This window comes from Mus pahari, chromosome 4 (assembly GCF_900095145.1).
Source record: "Mus pahari chromosome 4, PAHARI_EIJ_v1.1, whole genome shotgun sequence".
NCBI lineage: Eukaryota > Metazoa > Chordata > Mammalia > Rodentia > Muridae > Mus > Mus pahari.
The window spans coordinates 28233396-28245183 of NC_034593.1; the positions used below are offsets into that span (position 1 = coordinate 28233396).

At 42.2% G+C, this 11788-nt stretch overlaps 1 pseudogene; it reads right to left on the reverse strand.

Annotated features, from left to right (window-relative positions):
• Positions 1-8469: 8469 nt before the first annotated feature.
• Positions 8470-10429, reverse strand: LOC110320258 (annotated as a pseudogene).
• Between the last annotated feature and the right edge of the window lie 1359 nt (positions 10430-11788).

An 11788-nucleotide genomic window follows, 5' to 3' on the forward strand; every position in this document is an offset into this window, starting at 1 on the left:
GACCTCTAAACTCCCTGGGGCCTCCAGTCTCTTGAGGGTGCTTCATTTCTGAATGAACACAGACCTGGAAAGTCTTCTATTGTATATGTGTTGGAGGCCTCATATGAGCTGGTGTATACTGTTTGTTTGGTGGTTCAGTGTTGAGATATCTCAGGGGCCCAGATTAATTGAGACTGCATCCACATGGAGACAGGGGTGGGGTGGGGAAGGAGTGTGAGATGTGTAGCAGTTGGAGGGTGGATGGAATATGGAGTGTAAAAACTAAATTAATTAAAAAAAAAAAAAGAAAGTACCACAAAACAGAGTGTCTACTACAGTCAATATGTCTCACTCTCCGCTTTGAGACAGTTGTGGAAAGTGGAAAGGCTAGACCATGACAAGCAGCTTGCAACAGAGGGGCCAGCCCAGGCATTGTAAAAGAAGCCCCTCCCTTGGTGGAAGCAGACCTTGCCAACTGAGAACTACAGCATGGGCTGCTCAGGTGGATCAACCTCTAGAGTCACCAGTCTACCACGAGGCTCCCTGTCTCTTCATCTGAAAACACTAATGCTATAGAGACCTACTGGACATCCGCGGGGTGACCCGCAGCAGGGAGGTCAGCCCTCAGCAAGTTGTGGGATTTGGTTTTGTTTTGGTAGCAAGAAGAGTCCTCCGCCTGTATGGATCTCAGTGCCCTCCTAGCCTCCAGCACTCCCAAAACACTTCAGAGATGCCCACGGATAGAACGTTAGCCACCCCACGGAATAAGAAGTGGGCGTTCACAGGAGGGTAGTAGAACAAGTACTGGCTCACAACAAAGTGAAGGCAACTCTGGCAGACACCAGCATAAATTAAGAAGTCCACAGGTTCAACTGGCTCCAGTTCTCATGCTCCAACATTTGTATGGCAATCCTAAGTTTCTGAGGATACAAAAAGAAATTGCTTCATTTGCTTCCTTACCTTTTCTTTGTACCACATTATTTCCAAACTTTTTTTTCTACCATACATTATTCATATTTCAAACATCACTTTTTTGGATTTTTAAATTTTCTCTTCATACATTAACCTAATTTTATTATTTTTCATTATCAGGCAATCTTCATTCTATTTTGGAGTTTGGGGGGGGGCTATCCCCATGTGGTTTTCTTTTTTATTATCATTCTATTATACTTTTAGCATTATTTCATTTCGTTGGGGAAAAGAAGAGGTTTTTTCACTCACAGTTCAACATCAAAAGTAATGAAGGTAGGAACTCAAACAAGGCAGGAACATGGATCTGATGCAGAGGCCATCAAGGAGTGCTGCTTACTGACTTGTTCATCAAGGCTTGCTCAGCCTGCTTTCTTTTTCTTTTTCTTTTTTTTAATTGAACATAGATTCTTTCATCATTAAATATAAATGTTCAACATCCTTAGTCATCAGGGAAATTCAAATCAAAACAACCCTGAGATTCTACTTCACACCAATCAGAATGGTTAAGATCAAGAATTCCATCAAGAGTACATACTGGCAAGGTTGTGGAGAAAGAGGAACAGTCCTCTCCATTGCTGGTGAGACTGCAAACTGGTACAACCAGTCTGGAAATCAAGCTGGCAGTTCCTGAAAAAACTGGAGATAGTTCTACCTGAATATGAAGCTATACCATTCCTGGGCATATACCCAAAGAAGCTTCACCATATCACAAGAACACTTGCTCCACTATGTTCATAGCAGCCTTATTTATAATAGCCAGAAGATGGAAATAACCCAGATGTCCCTCAACTGAAGAATGGATACAGAAAATGTAGTTCATTCACATAATTGAATACTATTCAGCTATTAAAATTGAGGACATCATGAGTTTTGTAAGCAAATGGATGGAACTAGAAAATATCATCCTGAGTGAGATAACCAAGTCCCAAATGGACATGTATGGTATGTACTCACTGATCAGTGGATATTAGCCAAAATATTCAGAAGACCCATGACACAACTCACAGCCCATAGAAAGCTTAACAAGAAGTAAGGCCCAAGTATGAATAGCTCAAACTCAATTAGAAGGAGAACAAAATTATCATGGTAGGCAGAGGGAGGGAGGGACCTGGGTAAGAGAGGGGAGGGGAGGGATAAAAGGAGGGTCAGAATCAGGTATGGGGGAGACAGGAGAGAAGTCCAGAGTGTCAGAAGAATGAATCAAAATATGTAGCAGTATGGGGTGGGGTGGGGATGGAGTGGAACCTCTAATCTCAGAGACCTAGGATGGGAGAGACTAGCAGGACTCAAGGTGATGACATTACCCAAAATGCCCAGCAGTAGAGAAATGGAACCTGAAGTGACCAACTCCATTACATAGACATGACCCCCAGTTGAGGCAGAGGACCATCAATCTATCTTCAATTTTTTTTGACCCAGAATTGTTCCAGTCTAAAGGAAATGCAAGAATGAACATGGATTAGAGACCAAAAGAAAGGCTACCCAGTGACCTCCCCAACTTCGGATCCACCCCATATGTGCACAACAAACCCCAACACCATTACTGATGCAATATTTTGCTTTCAGACAGCAGCCTAACATGACTGTCTTCTGGGAGGCTCTACCAACATCTGAGACAAATGCAGATAGTTGAAAACCCCTATGGAAGAGTTTAGGGAAGGACTGAAGAAGATGGGGAGGATTACAACCCTATAGGAACAACAACAGTGTCAACCAACCTGGACCCTTCCAAGCTCCCAGAGACTAAGCCACCAACCAAGGAGCATATCTGGGCCAGTCAGTACCCCTGGGCACATGGATACTGCCTTGTCTTGCCTCAGTGGGAAAGGAAGTGTGAAAACTGGATGCCCCAGGGAAAAGGGATGCTGGGAGAAGTGAGGTGAGTGGGGAGCACCATCTGAGAGACAGTGGAGGCAGGAGAGATGGCCTGATAAATTCTGGGGGGTGGGGGATATACCCTGATTATAGTTTCCCCTTTTCTACTTATCCCAATTCCTCTCCACCTTTCCTCCTCTCTGGATTCTCTCTCTTTCTGTCTCCCATTAGAGAAGAGCAGGTTTCTAAGAGGTAACAACCAAACATGATTAAATAAATTATAACAATATGAAGAAAAACTCTTATACTGAATTTGGACACAACAAGCCAACAGGAAGAAAAAAGTGTCAAGAACAGGTGAAGGAGTCAGAAACCCACTCATTCTACATTCAAGAGTACCATAAAGATACTAAGCGAATAGCTATAATGTATATTCAGGAGACCTGGTATAGATCCACATAAGAAATGTAATTGCTGCTCCAGTTACTGTAAGCTCATACACACTTGCTTAGATGATTCAGAGGACCATGATCTCCGGGTTTCCTCTATCTCCTCCAACTTTTACAATTTACTGCCTTTACTTCTGCAGGATTCTCTGAGCTCTGAGGTGGGTGCGGGGGGGGGGGGACTTGATGGAGAACACCAGTTTAGACTGTCTCTTAACACAGTGCCTAGCTGTGGGTTTCTGCCTCTATTCCCATCTGTTGCCAGAGAAAGCCTCTCCGGCAATGGCTGGATATGGCACTAATCTATGTAGCAGAATATCATTAGGAATCATCTTATTAATTTTTCATACCTGTAGCGTTTGTCTCTGCCCTAGGTCTCTGGGTTACCTACTCTCTGGTTCCCAAGCACTCAGGTATGGCTTCTATCTCATAGCGTTGCCCTTAGGGCAAATCAGACCTTGGTTGGCTACTGCCACAATTTCTGTGCCATCACTGCTGTCGCATATTTTGCAGGCAGGGCAGATTGTAGGTGAAAGGTTTTGCGGCTGGGTTGGTGTTAGCATTTCTCTTTTGGTAACCTACAGAATACCTTCCTGCACTAAAGAGACTAAAGCATGGGAGTAAAGCTCCATATATGAACCGGTTCTACTTCTCCATGTTCGGTGAGGTGTGCAGATGATGTCCGTGGCAACGGGGCCCGCTGTCATGTTACAGAGAGCAAACTTTTGTCTTAGCATCAGTCTCAACTGTTTGAGTATTTCTGTGGAATCCCTTTGGACAACAAGGCAATTAAATGCAACACAGACCTGCCATTGGAAACCTTGCCTGGCTCAAGAGATGAGCAGTGAAGGCTCCATATGCCCCATTCCGAGAAGTCATTTCATTAGGTCATCTCGTTAGGATGACCTTCACAGATTCAAGATAGTTTCTCCTGCACTATGTTTTCACGGGACCCTCCCCAAATAACCCCAATCCCAGCCATTGAATATCCTACACACTTTCCCTCCTGACCAATGTCCCCAGCTAATCCCTCCCTCTCCTATTCCCACCCACGCCCAGTCCACCCATAAAACTTACTTTATTTCAATTTCCCTGGAAGATCTATGTGTCCCACCTAGACACCTCTTCTTTATATAACCTCTCTGGGTCTGTGGATTGTAGCTTAGTTATTATTTATGTAACAGTGAAGACATACTTTATTGTCCTTTCTGGGTCTGGGTTACCTCACTCAGTATGATTTTTTTCTAGACTCATCCGTAGGCCCACCTGTTTCATAGTATCATGTTTTTGATTTTTGGAGGGGGGGGGTTAGGGTTTTTTTTAAACAGTTGAGTAATACTCCATTGTGTGAATGTACTACAATTTGCCTATCCATTCTTCAGTTGAGGGGCATCTAGGTTTTTTTTTTTTCTAGTTTCTGACTATTAAGAATAAGGCAACAATGAGCATGGTTGAGAAAGTGTCCATGTGGTAGGATGGAGCATTCTTCAGGAAAATGTCCATGTAATTCTCAACGGTGTTAGCAGGGGCTAATGTGAGAATATGTGCCTAGTTGTATCTTAGCTTGTTATGCCATATTTGGCTGTCTCTGGACACTCTTCTCTGAGTGTAGGTGAAGTGAAAGTGGGTCTGAAAGAAAGGGGAGCTGGTGGGGAGAGCCCTGCGAGAGGTAAAACTATAGTTAGAATATAATATATAAGAGAAGAATAAATAAAAAGGAAAGAAATTGAAGTGCAGCCCACAGGAGACTCCTGACCATCCATCTGTTGTAGCATTGACCTTTCCCTAATATCTTCTGTGTTTAAGTATTTTCTGATAGGTAATTGGCAATTTTTTAAATCTTAACTATTACTTAGCTTTTATGGAGTATTCTGATATTTAGATGAAAGAAAACTAATCTGTCCACAGAAATGACTAATGCCTCAGATAAAGAACAAGTCACCGCCTAGACAGCTATGAAATTCCATTGTTGCACTCCATTTCTTCATAGAACATTTAGGGAAGTGAATGGAAATCTGCTTTAAAAGATATACCTTATCACATATTTGACATTTGATAAATTATGCAAATACATTGAAGTTTCAGTTATTTTTTAAATAGACCACAATTTCAACAACAAAATACTGATGAACAAAAAGCAAGGTTTAGAATAAAAGCCTGTAAGAATGCTGTTGTGTAATACTCTAAAGGTAGGTTCCCTTCAGGCTCTGAGAGAAAGATGTTCTTTTACTTTATGAATTTCTACGGGGATGTTGTGTTTAAATGTGGTAGAACTGACCCACTGAGTATTTTGCACTTTTAATTAATTTTAAATACAATTTTAATACATTTCTTCTTTAAATTATTTTATCGATTTATATTTCAAATGTTCTCCCTTCCGGGTCGCCACTCCATGAGCTCTCCCACCCTAACCCCACTTTGCCTCTAAGAGGGTGCTCTCCCACCCACCCATTCCCACCTCACCCCTCTAGCATCCCCCTTCTCTGGAGAATCAAGCCTCCACAGGACCAAGCACCTCCCTTCTCACTGATGTCAGATAAGGCAGTCCTCTGCTACATACGTAGTGGGAGCCATGGACCCACCCATGTATGCTCTTTGGATGGTGGCTTAGTCCCTGGGAATTCTAAGGGGTCTGGTTAGTTGATAATGTTGCTCTTCCTATGGGGTTACAATTTTCTTCAGCTCCTTCAGTCCATCTCCTAACTCTTCCATTAGGGTCCTTGGACCCAGACCAATGGTTGGCTGTATCTGCATCTGTCTTAGTCAGGTGCTGGCAAAGCCTCTCAGAAGACAACCATACTAGGCTCCTGTCCGGAAGGCATCAGTAATAGTATCAAGGTTTGGTGTCTGTAGATGGGATGGATACCAAGGTGGGGTGGTCTCTGGATGGCCTTTCCTTCAGTCCCTGCTCCATTTTTTGGCCCTGTATTTCCTTTAGACAGGAACAATTTGGGGTTAAAAATTTTGAGGTGGGTGGGTGGCCCTGTCTCTCAACTGGAAGACATGTTCTTTCTACTGTAGTTGGTCTCTTCAGGTTCCATTTCAGTTAATGTCATCCCCACTAAAATCTGGGAGCCTCTAGCATCCCTGGTATCTTGGACTTTCTAGTGGCTCTGCCCTGTCCCCATCACCCACTGCTACATATTTCTATTCATTTTCCTGGCTTTCTGAACTTCTCTTCTGTCTCCCCCAATACCTGATCTTATTCCCCCATTTTTTCCTTCCCTTCCCCTCTCCTGCTCAACTCCCTCACTCCCTCGGCCTCCCTTGATTACTTTGTTCCCCATTCTAAGTGGGATTGATACACCCACACTTAGACCATCCTTCTTGTTGAGCATTATATGGTCTATGAGTTATATCATGGGTATTCTGAGTTTTAGAGCTAATATCCACTTATCAGTGAGTACATAATATGTATGTCCTTTGGGATCTGGGTTACCTCACTCAGGATATTTTCTAGTTCCATCCATTTGCCTGGAAAATTCATGAAGTCCTCATTTTTAATAATTGAGTAGAATTCCATTGTGTAAAAGTACCACATTTTCTGTATCCATTCTTCCATTGAGGGACATCTGGGTTGTTTCCAATTTCTGGTTATTATAAATAAGGGTGCTATGAACATAGTGGAGCATGTGTCCTTGTGATAAAGAGCATCTTTTCGGTATATGCCAAGGACTGGTATATCTGGGTCTTCAGGTAGAATTACTTCCAATTTTCTTAGGAACTACCAGATTGATTTGCAAAGTTGTTGTACCAGCTTGAAATCCCTCCAGCAATGAAGAAGTGTTCTTCTTTCTCTACATCCTTGCCAGCATCTGCAGTCACATGAGTTTTTGATCTTGGCCATTCTGATTGGTGTAAGATGGAATCTCAAGAACATTTTGATTTGCATTTCTCTAAGGACCAAGGAATTTGAACATTTCTTTAGGTGTTTCTTGGCCATTCAAGTTTTCTCAGTTGAAAATTCTGTTTAGCTCTGTACACTATTTTTAATTGGGTTATTTGGTTTTCTGGAGTCTAACTTCTTGAGGTCTTTGTATATTTTCCCAATCTGTATGTTGCTGTTTTGTCCTATTGACAATCTCCTTGGTTTACAGAAGATTTTCAGTTTCATGAGGTCCCATTTGTCAATTGTTGATCTTGGAGCCTGAGACACTGGTGTTCTGTTCAGGAAATTTTCCCCTGAATAAATGATAAGCAGAAACTGTAGTTCTCAGGTAGGAGACTAGTACTATTTTACACAACCTCACAACCCTAAACAAATACAAAAAAGAAGAGGGTTAGGTAGTATAGCTTCATTTGCTTTTCCCCCTCCTCTCTTCTGTTAAAATATCTCAAAAAGGAAACTGTTTGCCTCATATCAAAAGTTCTATAGAAAGAATGGGGTGGGGTACAAGTGGGGGCACATGCACAGGTAAATCTGAAAACTGGTCATTTTAGCAAATTTTACCATTTAACATTTCTACATTAGTAATGGGAACTCTCAAACCGGACAACTCATGCCCTAAATATTAAAAATATATCTAGATATTTGATCAACAATATTCTATTATTTTTGGTTATAAAGCAACATCAGAAATCCAATTCCATGTATTCCTGTACATCCCCTTCAGTCAAAAACCAAATGGTGCAGACAACTTGTGTTTGCTGTTTAGGGAACAATGCTCTCTGCAGCAAAGCGAGTTTGGCAATTGTTCAGAGTGACCAAAGGACAGGAGACCTTCAGAATCAATGGAATTGCAGAGACTGGGGCGTCTTTCCAAAGTTAAAATGTCCCCAACTCAAGCTGGAGAATGGTCAGTGGAGTGATTTAACAGCTAAGGTTAATCACCACAGTTCTAGCAAGTCTCCAGGCCTTCCCAACAGTGCCCCTGCTTCGTCTTGACTTCCAGCCCCAGGCCTGTAGGTGCTCACTACAAATATGTTTTCGCAATTGTTTAGATTAACTTGAAGGAAAAAAAATCAAATTGGATCACAAAAAGAAATTATGAGGGCTGGGGTTAAGATGAACAAAGGGAGCAGGGTATTTATGTAGTTCAATGAAGTCCAGGATTATGGCAGACATTAAAGTGATAAAGAGGTAGCCACTGAGAACATCACTAAGCTAACAAACGTCTATACTGGTTTGTTTATATTCCTTCCCACAATGCTCATATGGGGGAAAAAAGTAAAATTTAAAAGCATTATAATTAAAACAAATGCACACCGACCTTATAAGATTTTGAATTCAGTCATGATACCCTTTTTCCTATAAAATTTACTTTTTTGTCTTGAAAGACTTCATGGCAGATCTGCCCTTCTCGGGCAGTGTGGCTTCCTTTCTTGCACTGGCCATGGGCTTTCTGGAGGAGATCCCACTAGGCTTCTTGATGGCGGAGGGTAAGAGTCTGGCTTACCTGGCAGGGGTCTTGGCCTTGGACAGAGCTTTCTTAGGCAGTGTCCCTCTTTGGGCAGTGGGGACTTTATGCTCAGGCTTAGACCCTCTCTGCTCCATGGATACCATCTTCCCCTGGGACTTGGCTAGTATTTTCTTCTGTAAGCTCCTCTTGGGTGGTGCTCTTCATCCTCAGAGTCTTCATCTTCAGTCTCAGAGCTATCTGCCTCTTTCTTTGGAAATAGAGCTCTTGGGCTGAGTATAGAAGAAGCGAAGCTGGGTGGTACTGCTGAAACCCTTCCCAGAGATCTACTCCAGCCGCCCAGTCTTCTCACATTTCTGCAGTCTGTTTGTTTGTTTGTTTGTTTCAGCAAACGCATTTGATAGTTAGAGTTGGTCCCTGGGTGGTTCTCCAGGACATGCTTCTTCAGAGCAGTGGTGGAGCAGGTCTTTGGCTCATTCATGGCAGCAATGGCAGACAAGATTGCATATTCCATCAGGCTTCCACCCAGCAGGGGCTTCTCTCCTGTTTTCTTCAGCTGGAATGTCCCTGAAGCACCTTTGCCAGTTATCTGCTCTAGCTGGCCTCTCTCTACTGCTCTCTGTAGCACATTCTTCAACAACTGGGGCCTGATGTCCACTCTAAGCATAGGATAATACTGAGACACATATTTCCTGATGAGACTCTAGGAAATTCCTTTAGGTTCACAGAGTTGAGTAAGAGTCAATGGAAGAACATCTTCCAGTTTTCCTTGTGGTTCTGGATACACTGCAGAGCCCTTCTTCTTTCTTTTTTTGGATTTCTGAGGTGTTTTTGATTTCTGGACCACAACAAAACTGCCAGATGCATCTTTTCCTTTTACCTGATGGATGACTCCTCTGTTTAACTCTCTTTTCGGTGCTTGCTTAAGGAGACAGTCTCCTCTCCAGATCCAGAGAAGGGTACTTATGAATGATGTACTTCTGAATAGCACCACTGATGTGCCACCCTTCTGGAAGCATACCTTAATAGTCTCAGTTAAGATTGCACCCATCTTCTCAGCGGGTAAGAGCACTGACTGCTCTTTCAAAGGTCCTGAGTTCAAATCCCAGCAACCACATGGTGGTTCACAACCACCTGTAATGAGATCTGGTGCCCTCTTCTGGTGCATCTGAAGTCAGCTACAGTGTACTTATGTATAATAAATTATTATTATTAAAAAAAAAAAAAGATTGCACCTATCTTGAGCCATGGGGAATGAGCAATTAGTGTCTGTTTCTGGGCCCTGGCTTGTTGGCTGGCAGCCAGGCAAGGATCATTTTGTTGTTGTTGTTGTTGTTGCTGCTGTTTTCCACTTTCTTCTTCTTCTCTTTAGACTGATCCTTCTCATCTTTTTTGGTTTCCTCGGCAGATTTGTTCTCTTCCTTCTCTCTATTCTCAGGTTCCCCCTTGGGCTGCTCTGCCTCAGTGGATGTAGCAGGTGGGGTCTCATTCTCTTGTTCTTTTACAGTAGAGATAGATTCCTCTGAACTTCCATCTGGTTCTGCTTTTTCTTCCTCCCTTTCAGCAAGTTTGCTTTTGTGTGGAGTTTCCTGGTAGAATTCACAGCTCAACTCTTCTGCTTTCTCACCTAACATGTCCCCATGGATCCTGAGGTTCTACTATAAGTGGGAGTGCCTTAGGATGGATGAGTTCACCTTGAGATATATCAGTTGCCACTTAAAATAATTTATAGGCCTGAATCCTGGTGGAAGTCTGAAGCCTCTGTTGTTAATCACAGGATTTTTACTAATGGCTTCAGTGTGGTGAAGAGCCAACCTCTGAGCTCTGGCGCCCACGTTCCATTTGGCCTCTCAGCGTCATGGAGAACCACCACCCACACGGCTGTCCTCCAAGCCAGGCACCAAGCTCTGCTACCCCCAGAAGTTTTCTTCTAATATTTTATTTAAAATGTTTTCTGGCCCTTAGAATTGGGAACCTTCACTCTCTTCTATTTCTATTATTCTATGGTATCTTCTATGCCTGAGATTCTCTCTTCTGTCTCTTGTATTCTGTTCTTGATACTTGCATCTGGAACTCCTGGTCTCTTTCCTAGGTTTTCCATCTCCAGGGTTGCCTCCATTTGCAATTTCTTTATTGTTTCAATTTCCATTTTTAGGTCCTGGATGTTTTGTTTAATTCCACCATGTGTTTGTGTTTCCCTGTATTTCTTTAAGGATTTAATGTGTTTCCTTTTTAAGGGCTTCTGCTTGTTTACCTGTGTTCTCCAGTATTTCTTTAAGGGAGTTATTTATGTCCTCCTTAAGGTCCTCTATCATCTTCATGAGATGGGATTTTAGGCCAGAATCTTGCTCCTTATTACTTGCTAGTACCTCTCTAAGCATGCTCCAAGTAGAAAAAAATAGCAGGAGCTGTGTCTTTACCTCCATTCTTACTATACCAGTTTTTAAAGGCTATTCTTTTTGTATCCCATGTTTCTACATCTAAAATTCCCCAGTCTGGAAACCAGGGGCTGACTGTCCATACAGCTAGAGAAAATAAGTCAGCTGGACAGTGTTAACCTTAATTCTTTTTTTTTCTTAAGTATATACTTAATAATATGTTATCTAATAATAATTTATATTTTAGAACATGTATAATAATATATCATATAATATAGTATAATATAATAACAATATGCTAACAATATGTTTAAAAGTATATATTTAATAAATGTTAGCCATCTTCGACACCACAGGGTTAACTGAGGAGGGCCAAGTGTGGAATTGGAGATTGGGGTCAGTCCTAATAGCAGCCAGTGAAGGCCACTACTGGTGGAGCTAATAGAGGGCTGGTTCAGATAGCAGCAGACTGGGGAGTTGGGGGAGGTGGGGACTCCTATGGATAGCAGTCAGTAAGTAGAGTCACTCAGGTGATTTTTCTCTGAGGTAATACAGATTGATTTACTGGGACTGGTTCTCCCTGTGACAGGTGAGGAACTGTCTTTAAATTCTTTGGGAACTGGCAAGAAGGAGAAGACAAAATGGAGGGGCAATCATGCACATACATACACACAGAGAGACACATTGAGTAAATAAAGCAAGACAAGATCCAACAATTTCACACATAGAGAGACACAGAGATATAGTGGATGAATATAGCAGGCTCCAACAAGCAGCTCCAACCATTTTATATGCATACATATGTACACACATACATATTAGTGGATAGAGCAAACTCTAA